Source organism: Amyelois transitella, chromosome 9 (genome assembly GCF_032362555.1).
Source record: "Amyelois transitella isolate CPQ chromosome 9, ilAmyTran1.1, whole genome shotgun sequence".
In the NCBI taxonomy this organism is placed as follows: domain Eukaryota; kingdom Metazoa; phylum Arthropoda; class Insecta; order Lepidoptera; family Pyralidae; genus Amyelois; species Amyelois transitella.
Window position 1 is genome coordinate 8359699 of NC_083512.1, and position 12512 is coordinate 8372210.

The following is a 12512-nucleotide window of genomic DNA, read 5'->3' on the forward strand; positions in this document are numbered from 1 at the left end:
AACCTATCACTAGTTTTTATCTCAATTCTATCATTAGGCCTAACAGCTAAACGAGGCCTTTCATCATATAAGACTTCTGGCTCTGTCTACCCCGCAAGGGATATAGACGTGATTATATGAATGAATGTAAACACAGCCATTTATGTTGTTTACATACATTTGGGTCCTATGATCATACATTTAGGTATATAATAGTATGCACTGCACGTGCATTTCGTTGGTCGTCTTTAACGTGTTTGCTGTTCAGTAGGTCAAGGGTTTGTGAAGATAGTACTGCATGGGGGAGTAAGGACGTGTTTTATTGTGTTTGACTGACTGTCCAAAAAGGATCGTGTAATGTATTGGAGGCATCGTTCGTTGTGACGTGCGGTTCCCGGGACTTTAGGTTAGGGCCACTTCCACACCATGTCTCTTTCTAATGGATATCTTAAAAAGCGATTAAGAGAATACACATACATCCAGTGAAATTTTTACTATCAAGGTTCAATGTGGGTTAGACTTCCCGATATTGAGTGCGCGTGATGTTGCAGACAAAAGAACCTAGGTTAAAATCTAATAAGAAATTTAAAGAAATGTCCCGTGTGAAAACGTCTGGTCAAAAAAGTACCTTGAGCCGATTAACTTGCATGAAGAGAGAGATGAACGTGGATGAAGCGGAAGAAGTATGCAAGGATTGTAGCTAGCGGTAGTATCTGCCTATCGTTCCGGGAAAGTAGATTGATTTTTATGTTATGTTAATAAAAAAGAACAACAATTAATTAAACCTCATGATTATTTTTTCAAAGAAGTGGACAATTTGTGATTTTCTCGGCGGACCTTTAAGAGGATTGTTTTAAGCTGAACTCCCGATGGAATATTGCGCGGTAAAGCTCAGTACCAAACCGAGATGGAAAGCTTAATAACAATTTAGTATTTTTTCAGCTAGAGTCTTGTGAATATTGTCTCTGTTACCAAGAAATGGATGAGGCCGTGATTTAAAACCGCAACTAAAATAATTAATAATTAAAATGTTTAATATTTTTAATATAAGTATTTGGCATAAAGTCCTATATGTATAGAATATTTACTATTGTAATAACTTTGTTAATGCAAAAATGATATGAAAAGCGAAAAGTGGAAAGAGAAAAGTCTGAAAATGGATCCCGGGGCCGAAGGTTTGCTGTGGAGGGTGCAACTGAGAACAGGCAACGCTAAGAGATCTTTGCTTTCATAAATTAAAAAAATATCCATCAAATTCGATGCCTTTTGATCCCTCTTACTTAGGCCACAACACAACGCGCTTTGGAAAACAATCTCAGTTTGATCGTAAACAGGCTTCGTTTCGCTGTTATGCCTAAGTGTAAATTATAGGCTTTATTACTCTTATCAAATCCATTCAATCGTTTAACTTGCCGACAAAGACGTGCAAACATTAATAATATTGATAAAAGTAAGAACATCCAACCAAATCGAGTCTTCGACTACTACTGACCCTGTCTATCCTGTAAAGGAAGAAGACTTTGTAGTAAGTAGAGTGTTATATAGTAGCGTCAAACATAAAGAAAAGTATTTAGTTTGCGTGATGCCCGCTCGCAAGGCTGAGCTGCGCCGGCGCAACCGGACGGTCAAGTGCGACCGCGTGCCGTATTTGGCGCGACGCCCTAGGATTATCAATAAACTGTTTTCCTTATATGCGCATTGAATTTGGCAATACTGTAATAAGCAGTTTAGGTAAGTCATAAGTTTAAACATCGAAAAAGTCAAAGAAAGAATTTCTTTTGACATGGGATTCTTCTTTAAGACGATGGGCTCGCATCCTGCCACTATTTGAATCTCAATTCCATCGTCAGCCATGCAGATGAACGTGACCTTTTAGTCTGTTTGAAATTATTTTTAACTCAAGTCTAGCATAAACTCCGATTTTGTGTTTGTATGTATGTTTGTAGTATTATTCTTCATTATGTATTATGCAATAGTGCAATATTTAAGAAACACCTAGTGTGACTTGGGTTAAAAAATCGAAGACCTTCCCTTTCATTATATACCAAATACAGTATTAGTATTCATATAACGTGTTACCACGTCTTTTAAGGTCGATTTCAACACTTTTGGAATTAACCAGTACCGTATAGTCCTTCGAAACCGTGACAGAAAGGCCAAAGATTGTAAAAAGGGGGTAATGAAATAAAAATAAGTGATGTTTGTGGAGTTTGCCTCATCCATACCATCTGAATATATCAATTCCTGACAAAACCTGAATACATTAAGCGTCCCAATGTTATACTGTTATATATACCTACTTATTGCTTCTGTTTTTTTACCAAATGTAACTAGAGATAGGTACTTGCTACACATAAAAATATCTTTCTTATCTTTGCGCGTTTCTCTCCATAGATTTGTTCTCAGAGAGCGTTTGATTTCGGAGCTCGGAAGTCGCTTCACATTTTTTTTCTACATTTAGACCTGTCTTTCACTTGCATACGAATGAGTGGATTGGTTATTTTATCGACGGCAAAACAAAGAGTAAGAAAAGCATATAGGCCATGACATCGATAGGTCCGCAAAAACGGACTTTCAACTGGATAATGTGTGTGCTAAATTAAGAAATACCTTCATAGTTGCCAAATTAGTAAATTGGTACTTTGGATTTAACTGTACTTGCTAAAAACACTCGATAAAGTTTGAAGAATTAAAGGCTGAATCTCCAAAATTCAGCAGGTGCGATTAAATCAACTAATTAGGCTTAGATTTCTGTCACAGAGGAGATCTGTTGAAGAATCCCAATGCTAGCCTTGTACCACCATAGCATACAAGATGTAGATGTCTTAACTCTAAAGATAACGCGTAAATAACCTGGTGCATCCAAATTTTAATAAATGGTATCCTATCTGTAAATTGTAATTAATTATTTTTATATATTTCATAGAAATGTATAAATTTAACTAAGGTATAACTTTGGCTAACACTTATACAATATTGCGACTGGTCTATGTCAGCAACCCATAACACAGGGTAACCAATATTTATTAGCAAATAAATTTCATTTCATATCACGTGTGTGTCAGATGACGTCACTTATGACGTTGTATAAGCCGAGTTTAGCCACGTCTGATGAAGCCCCTCCTATCAATCCTATTAGTAACGCTTACTTACGATGGTAAGAAAATACCCTTCTAAAAATGTGAATTGCACATTGTTGTGTCATAGTTTCTAAACCGCCTGATTATCAAACGTAAATACATTATAGCAAAATGACAACCAAAAATAGTTTTATGAATGAAGCATTCGGAATTGCAACTATAGGGAATACGCAAAGACGAGAGAGAAAAAATACGTGATTATTGCTACTGCTACAATTCAAGTGTACGAGAATATTATAAAACAAGAACTCCCAAAGATATTCTAAGCCAAGTGTAAATGTAAACCTATTAAAAAGTTGTGTAAATTTAAGTAAATACTTTTTATTATGAAACGATTTTCAGGAAGGGTTACCCTGGATAGTAGCTTTTGTCAAAATCTTTTTACGGGATCTAAGGTTATATTGTCTTAAAGATTTCCCGAGCTCTGAAGTCAATATCTTTGTGCAATCAGGAACATATGTATCTATTGTGAAGAGGAAAAAAACCTAGAAAGGTTGGGGGATAGATACTTTTAAACAAATAGTACCAAAACCTGTCCATTTGTTTTCCATAAAGTATAAAAGTAAAAATTTACTGGCGTTGTAAACCTTGTGAAATCTTGCGTTGGCATACTGTGTGTGAAACACGTTACATGACTTTTCAATTTTGGAATAGCGTGATTGTGATAAGATTGAGAAAATGATCCATCATAAATAGAAGAATATTTTATTTCTTGACAGAACAATGTACCTCTTAGATTGCGGTTTATTTACAAGTCAGGAAGTGTTATCAGAGCCATAGCGAATAACAAATATGTTATGATTTATTTATATTCTAGGACTCAATTTTTCAGTAACTCTACAAATACCTATGTAAGTTTCTGTACATATTGTGAGAAAAGTAATATTTACCTACAGTATTTATATCTATACTATTGTGGTCTATTTATTTAGTAGTAGTATACATTAAGTAGTAAAGTCAATGGAGGCATTTTAATACACAAGCGTGATGCAGATGTTTATATTCTACCGCGGCTTTGTATGGCTCTAATGTTTTCCTTGTCTGAGTTATTGAAATTACATCAGTCTGATTCCTAAGTGATGCTCTTACGGTAAGAGGATTTAGACAGTTGGGATTCTGTAACCATAACCCAATAAAGGTCAGTTTCTCCTTTAAATGTTGCTGAGGACATACGGACTTACGGAGTCGCTTTGTGTTAAAACCTGATTTTAATCAAAGGCAAATCGGGCTTCTTTTCTGAGATAGAGGCGGCACACGTCAATAGGATGACGATGCAGACTTGGCCGCGCTGAGCCATTAGCCCCCTTTCTCAATTTTTATCGAAATCTGGGTTTACTTAACATATAAGATAGCTCTTTGGTAACTATCGCCAAGAGGCTGATAAAAATAGAAATGGATTTATTTTCAAAATAGTATACAAGGTGATATCAACGTAACATAAGTATAATTATCTATCTACAACCGATTCCAAAGCTTGCAAAGTTGAGAGGAAGCGGTGGAACAAACTACACTTCGGCATTTTCACCTGATGTCAATTGATTGTATTTGTATGTTAATAGATAAGGATTTCCTTCTAAAATAAAAGAAACACTACCGGTGGCAGTGTATTACTAAATATGCCTTCTAAAAATGCAATTATCTAGTAGAGTGAAAATAGCACATCTCAGCTATGAACAAAGTAATTATTGTTGGTACAGATTATATAATAAATAGTGTCAGTGACAATTTCGTGCTCACAAGAAGCCGACTCAATGTTTATTAATCGTTTAAAGCGACGCAAGGACAAATTCATTGGGCGACCGATGGTGGATAACTGGAATTCCGTGGATAAGCCGCTCTCACCTTATCTCCACTTGTTTTTTCAGATATATTAGGTGATTGATCGACGAGGCCGGGTGTGGAAATATCCGACTTTGATATCAAGGCCTTGAAAATACATTGACATAGCATCGTAAATGGTATTTTGAAATTTTGCGTGCCATCACGCAAAATTATAAGACTTACTCGGTTTTTCATTTGATAAACTTCTGGGGTTTTCTTTTACTATTGCACACAAATTTATTACCTAATATCATCTTTTTTTTTATAAAATCTTCATGGAAACTTTACTATATTAGGTTGGTATTATAAAGATTTTTGCTTAGAATGGCCCCACAGCTCCTGTTTTTCTCGTAACATTCCCTACTAAAATTATTATTACGAAAGTTAATATCTCGTTACGCTTTCACGCCTAAAGAACTTAAACGATTTTGATAGATGCAGAGATAGAGTTGACCCTGAGGAAGAACATCGGCTATTTTTGTATTACAAAAAAGGGGGAGAAGGAGTTAACATAGTTAATTACAATAAAAGAAAAAATAAGCTGTAATATGATTGACACAACCGATAAAAGTCTAGTCTAGCATTTAGCACGTGAATATCGCATGACATGCGATAAAAACAAAGACCTTATAGTATTTATATTTATAGGTTATAATAAATCTTTTTAACAATGCCAGTGAAATAAACGAATGGTGAATTTGTTAGCTACAAACTGCTTTGTTGAATTTCCTATGGTTTTCAGATTTTAAACAGGAAAATAATCGCCCGTGTTAATTTGGACGCGATTATTATAAGGTGTAATATTAATGATCGAGTTTTTACACGAGTTTAGTATTGCGCATGTAGAGATCGTTGCCTGGATATCAATCAATCAATAAATATATTTACTTATTTGTAAAAGTAATCGCTTACGCTACGCTTTCATGGCTTAATCGCTGGACAGCTTTTAATGAAATCTGAATTCAAACATAAATTACTTTTTTTTGTAAATCGTATGGGAGTCTAGCCACGTGGTCTTTCAGGCTTTTCATGTCGGACTTTTCAGGCTCAGTTTACCTCTACACTATAAGTATGTATGCAAAGTATTTTTATAGTTATATTGTATTAATGCCAATTGTCATTTGGCTTTCCTCGCTCGGATCAATACAACAAAAACATCACGAGGGTTGAATACAATTATTACCAATAGAAGGCCGAGGTTCCGCCAACCTTGCGATAATCACAAATATATCGCTAAATAATTGCATTGCTATGTAAATGTGGACATAAGAACTAACAAAGTACATAGTCATGGTTTCATGACATACTGAAACTCGTGGATCGTGTAAGCGTATCAAAGGAAAGGTTTTCTCAGAGAGAAAACGTTTGATATGCAAATTGAGGAAGGTCAGATCTATTCCATCTGTTTTGAATTCCACTCGCGAAATACTAGTTGTTTCTCGCGGCACCGTCTTAGCAGTTTCATGAGGAGTACGCTAGTTTATTGTTAAAAAATATGCATCTAAGAGGAAAGTACCTATTAACTAATATATATATGCATATTTTTTATCAAAATATCGATTTCGTACAGACGATACCTATCTCTAGAGATAGTTATTATGAATTATCACGTTGTCTTATCAACTTGTCAACTATTGTCAGCAGACTACACAAATACCTCAGTCTCTGAACTTGAAATAATATTTATTATTGCATAATTTACACCCAAACTATATTTTTTAGCCTATTGAGCTGTACCGAATCTGGAACTGGACTATACATTTAAAAAGTATTTCAGATACGATACAGCTCAATAGGCTAACAATATACTCATAGATATAGCTGCATTTAGCGCTCATGATGTCATTTAGCATTTCCAAGCTGGTCTGGCAGCGAAAATTATTTTTTCTTTTAAAACGACCATCGTCTAAAGATGAATCAAGCAACTACTTAACGTTTCATGTAATAAAAATTGCAAGCATTCAAATTCCAAATGTAATTCACGTAATAAACCATGCTAACTCTACAATAAAACGATTTAACAAGTAATTTAGCAGTCGGAATTGATTCAAATAAACTGGAATCAGGGGATTCAATACCGCGTGATTTAAAGGGATTGGTCGTGGAAAGTCGGGAAAGCAATAAGAAGACAATCAGTTTGTTTACTGGCGAAGGAAACAGTCACGAGCCCAGGGGACGCAATAAGCGTAATCCCGGGAACAGACCTCACTTGTACCGGAAGCGCCAGGTAAAGTATGATTTAACCCAGCTACTTGAGAGATATAAAGTTTATGTATTAGAAAGTACCTTAAGGGCTATTCCGGTTGTGCCTGTGAAAAAAATTATACCGACGTCACTGGCAAATAACAAGAACCGCAAGCTTATAAATTTCCTAGGAAGATTATAAACTTTCGTAGAATTCTAAACGAGAGATGAATTATATTATTTTACGTCCACATTTCCGTAAACTTATCAATTTACGATCTTTCGTGGTAATTTATAAACTTATGGATATCCATTCCTAAGACTCTTATCGGTTCGACCACAAACGAGCTTTAAATTTTACATTTCTTTAAATACGGAAAATAACAAACAGCTCTCTGATTTACTTTTAGTTCAGAAGATAACGCGTGAAGAGACAACAAACAAAGAAATAAAGTCACTTTCGCATTTATTATACTCGTATTAATTGGGATTCTTTTCTCGGGACATTTGACTAAAAACCAAAGTTTAATCTAGTTTTGTATCAACCTCCAGCATTCATGCGTATCTACAGACTCTCTTGTAATGATCCTTAATCCAAGTTTATTACAGAGAAATTAAAATTACGAAAACTTTTTTCAAATAATAGAAAGAAAAAAATTTTGTTAACATTATTACCGTCGGCTCCCAATCTTTAAACTTTAAAATTGTTTGTTGTATTGTTACGTATGTTTTCATACGTACCTTTATTTTTTAAATAGGTTTATCATGGATCTGTCAAGATTTCAATTACAAGACATCCAACTAGCTTAGCTTAGCTATTTGATGACACTTTTTTATTTCCTCATAGATAAAATAATATCATGAAAGGTAGGTGTATTGATAGATTCGTCGTCAATTTATCAAATGAAGCCTTATGATTGCCAAAAGAGGATTATCTGTTTCTAAGGATTGAGTTAGGTGGTGTAATAATAAATCATGACAGACTTTTTTATTAAGATTAACGTAAGACTTAAGAAATAGGTAGTAAATATCATGAAGATAATATACTATTACATTATTGAAAAGATAGCTATTTTATCGAAAATATTTAACTTTAATATTGGAATAAAGATTTCTAGTGGGTCATCTTTACCCTTAATGACATCAACAGAGTGAAATATTTATACTTGTAAACCAGATGGTAAAACAATCTGAAATACGTATCAGCTGAATTAGTTTAATCGAAAAATGTGCAACGCGCTCTTTGCCTGTGAAAAAAAAAACACTTCTCTTATTAAGCCTTTTCATCGCTTTCATGTCCACATGGAAAAATAGTAAGTACTTTTTAATCTCATCTAGTAACGAGAGGTCAATGTTGCGAAGGCGGGCAGAACCGCGCGCCTACAGTGCGCTTCCTGTCAGTTCTCGCGCCCAGCCGCCCTCCGCCCGCCCAACAGCAAACATTGTTACATCTAAATCGAAAACCACATCGTTATTTAGTTTCACGTGTCCATGAAGCATTTTCAATGATATTTATAAAGATTAAATAAAAGAAGAATTAAATGGGATAAAAAAATATAAACATAAAAGTGTGCGAATCAAAATAAGTTGACTTTAAAATCCACCCGACCACAAGCATTGTTACAACTAAATCGAAAACCAATTTATTGTTAATTTTACGTGTCAAAAAAAAGTTTCAACGACCACTTAAAGAAAAAAAAAATAAGAAATTGCGAGAAATACATTTTTGTTTTATTAATAATAAAAAAAATGCGTCCAAATCAATTAAGTTGACTGTGAAATCCGCCCAAGAGTGAACATTGTTAAAACTAAATCGGAAGCCACATCGTTATGAGTTCCTACTGTGGCTCAAACTTTTGCTACGGATAGTGAGATTGTGCAAAGTTTTGGTGACAAATAATTCCAACAATATTCTGTGAATGCAGTTTAAAAGTGCATATTTGTATAATGAATTATCAATATGCCTGTTTATTTAGAAATAAAGACGTAATTGCGTTTCTGTGAACAAAAGATTTCTTTATTTACAAAAGTTTTTTAACACTTTGATAATGACATAAGCTTATAAACTAAACATTTACTCACCTGTGAACAAAAGAAACAACATTTAAAGCCCTTATTTCGGGTCTATTTTAATAATTTCACAGGCAAGATTTTTACAATAAAATATCTGTTACACTACCTACACAAAATAATTCTAACCTAAATAATCACACTTGACATCTTGACGTTTAAGCTGCCAGTGACCTCAACTAATTAACGCGGCAAAATTTAAATTGCATACATTACATAAAGAATACCTATAAGTTTTCTTTACATTTCCCCTCCCGGAGAAAAACAATTACAAGTATGTAGTTGTTTGTGTATCAACTGGCAATGGAGTGAGTTTTGTAACATGGAACAAATTTGATTCTTCCTTTTTGTGACCAGCATCTACTTCATAAATTGTATTAGATATTTTTCTCAAAATCTCGTAGGGTCCAATTCGTAATTCATCAGTTTTCTTCCTATTTAAACGATTACCATTCTCCACATAAACTCTATCTCCCTCTTTAAAATCATGTTCCCTCCTAAGCAAGTCATATCTTTTCTTATTATAATCATGAGATTTTATGGTATTTTTATATGCCAATTTTCTATCACTTCTTAGGTCTTCATTTGAACATTTTGTTTTTAATTCTGGTGGTAGAATGTTTACATCTTCTCCTTCTAATAGGTATTTAGGTGCAAATTTGGTAACAGTATGTTCAGTCTCATTATATTTTTTTACACAATTCTGTGCGATAGTTGTCCATGCAATTTTCTTTCCTCTTTCATTTATTTTGCATCGTATCTTATTAACCAAAGTTTGGTTTAGCCTTTCATTAAGGCCATTAGAAAAAGGAGTATCCACAGCAGTAAAAATTATTCTTATATTATTATCTTTCAGAAATTCTTTAAATTCTTTGGAGTTTATGCCGGGATATTGGTCTGATAATATCATATCAATTTTATGACTTTGTGTCACTTCCCGAATAAGTTTAATAAAATTGTTAGAGCTTTGATTCTTTGACGTTAAAATATAAGCATACCTAGTGAAATGGTCAACTAAAAGATGTAGATACTTTTTTGTCGACCGTGATCCTCCAAAACCGCCAATTGTATCAATTGATACAATTTCAAAAGGATATCTTGCTGGTCCTAAATGTGACATTAGACCATATTTTGGCTTTCTCCTTGTTTTGTTTTTTATACATATTTCACATTCTTCGCAAGTTTGTTTTATCTTTGTGATTATATTCTTTGCTGAGTAGAATGGGGTTAATTTATTTATCATTTGTGTGCTTCCTAGGTGGCAATAAGTAATGTGTACATTTTTTATCAGTGTTTTGCTTAGTTCTTCTGATAATATAATTTTGTCTCTTCCTTTATTTTTTTTATAGTATATTTCATCTTTCAGTATTAGTTTGTTTATCCTTTTTTGTATTTCTTCATTTGCGTTTTGATCACTTTTTATCTGTTCTATAGTTATTAAGTTTACCACTTTCAATGCATCATCAGTATTTTCAGTTTCATCTAGAACAGGATTTCTGCTTAAGCAGTCTGCCTCTTGATTTGTTTTTCCAGGATTATATTTAATTTTAAAATTGTATTGAGATAAATAATATGTTAGGTCACCGAGTTCCTCATCAGTTCTTGATCTAATATTCATGTTTTCTAGAGGTTTATGATCGGAATACACCGTGAACTCCTTTCCCATGAGCCAGTGCTGCCAATATTTTACAGCTTCTTTTATTGACAGGCATTCTAGGTATATTGCCTTTTTCTTTTTTTGTGCTTCTGATAATTTTTTTGAGAAATAAGCAACTGGCTTATTGTTTCCATTTTTATCAGTCTGTTTTAACACTGCTCCTATTCCTTTTATACTTGCGTCCGTGTAAATGTTTATTGGTAATCCTGGATCATAAATTTTCAAAATTGGTTCGGAGCATAGTAATGTTTTTATTTCATTAAAAGATTTTTGACATTCTTCGCTCCATATGAATTTCACATCTTTCCTTAATAAGTTATGTAATGGTTCCAGGATGATTGCACTGTGTGGTATAAACTTATGGTGAAAATTTACCTTTCCTAGAAATTGCCGTATATTTTTCCTTGTTTCTGGTATTGGAAAGTCTTTTACTGCTGCTAAATAATCCTTTAGAGGTCTCACTGAATTGTTTTCTATTATATGGCCTAAATACTTGGCATAATTGTTTGCAAATATACACTTGGTAAATTTTAATCTAAGCCCCTCCATTTCTATTGCCTCCAGAAATTTTGTAATATGTGATATATGTTCTTCAAAGGTTTTCGAAAAAATGAGTATATCGTCTATAAAGTTTACTGCAAAATTAGAAAGCTTATTTTTTCTTATTATGTTACTCATTATTCTCTGAAAAATGGCTGGAGCCGTTTTTAATCCAAATGGTAAGCATGTCCACTGGAAATGTCCTTCCTGAGTAACAAAGGCAGTTTTATATCTATCTTGTATTTTCAAAGGAATAGACCAAAATGCTGAATTAATGTCAAATGTTGAGAAATATTTAGAGTTCACTGTTTTTATCATTAAATCCTCAATTAATGGGAATGGCTGTGATTGTGGGACGATTATTTTGTTTAATTCTCTGAAATCTATACATAGTCTTGTTTTACGTTCATCTTCTTTTTTGTAAGCCAGAGTTACTGGGGCGGCAAACGGGCTATATGATTCCTCAATCAAATTTTTTTTTAATAGTTTCGATATTTGTTCTTCTATTTCTCTTCTATCTTCAACTGTGCATCTATATGGTCGTTTGCAGCAGTATTTATCCATTATGAGGTCAATATGTGCTTCATAATCTCGTACGGTGCCAATATCATATTTATCCTTGGCAAATACAGTTTTAAATTTTTCTATGAGCTTGTCAATCTCTAATTGTTGCTGCTTATCTAGATGATTAGCAATCTTTTTAAATTTATCAGTTTCAATGTGTTCATTGAAATTTATTTCTTGTTTCACTTTCTCCGTTTTAGGACTTAATAATCTTGGCTCAGTTTTGTCTCCTAGTGCATCAGGAATGTTGACATTTCTATTGCTTTTTGTATTGACATCTTCTTTTTGATTAGCTTTTTGTATGATTTTTAGGTCTTCATTTTGGATAAGTCTGAATTTTTTAATACAATCTAATCCAATTAAAAAATCATAATTAAAGTTTTCTTTGTCTATGACGAAAATATCCATGTTTTGTTCTATATCATATATTTTAATTTTTAATGTCACAATACCTTTTGTTTTTTTCTCACCATTAATAGTCTTTAAATTTACTATTTGTGTATTCGTTGTAGATTTTTCTTTATTCTTTAAGTTTAACAATTTTGCGTTTATCAACG

The 12512-nt window shown here is 33.3% G+C and overlaps 1 protein-coding gene across 4 annotated transcripts in view; it reads left to right on the top strand.

The window, feature by feature from the left end:
- Window positions 1-1570: 1570 nt before the first annotated feature.
- LOC106142915 (proton-associated sugar transporter A) overlaps window positions 1571-12512 on the top strand; it is a 34175-nt gene continuing 23233 nt past the window's right edge. Inside the window, exons 1-2 of one of the 4 annotated variants that reach the window (XM_060945963.1) lie at window positions 1571-1710; window positions 4817-4993. The gene's annotated coding sequence lies outside the window, so the exon portion shown is untranslated. Of the gene's footprint in view, window positions 1711-3710; window positions 3971-4816; window positions 4994-7954; window positions 8438-12512 lie in introns of those variants that run through there. The other 3 variants (XM_060945962.1, XM_013344862.2, XM_060945964.1) reach the window with 3 other exon arrangements.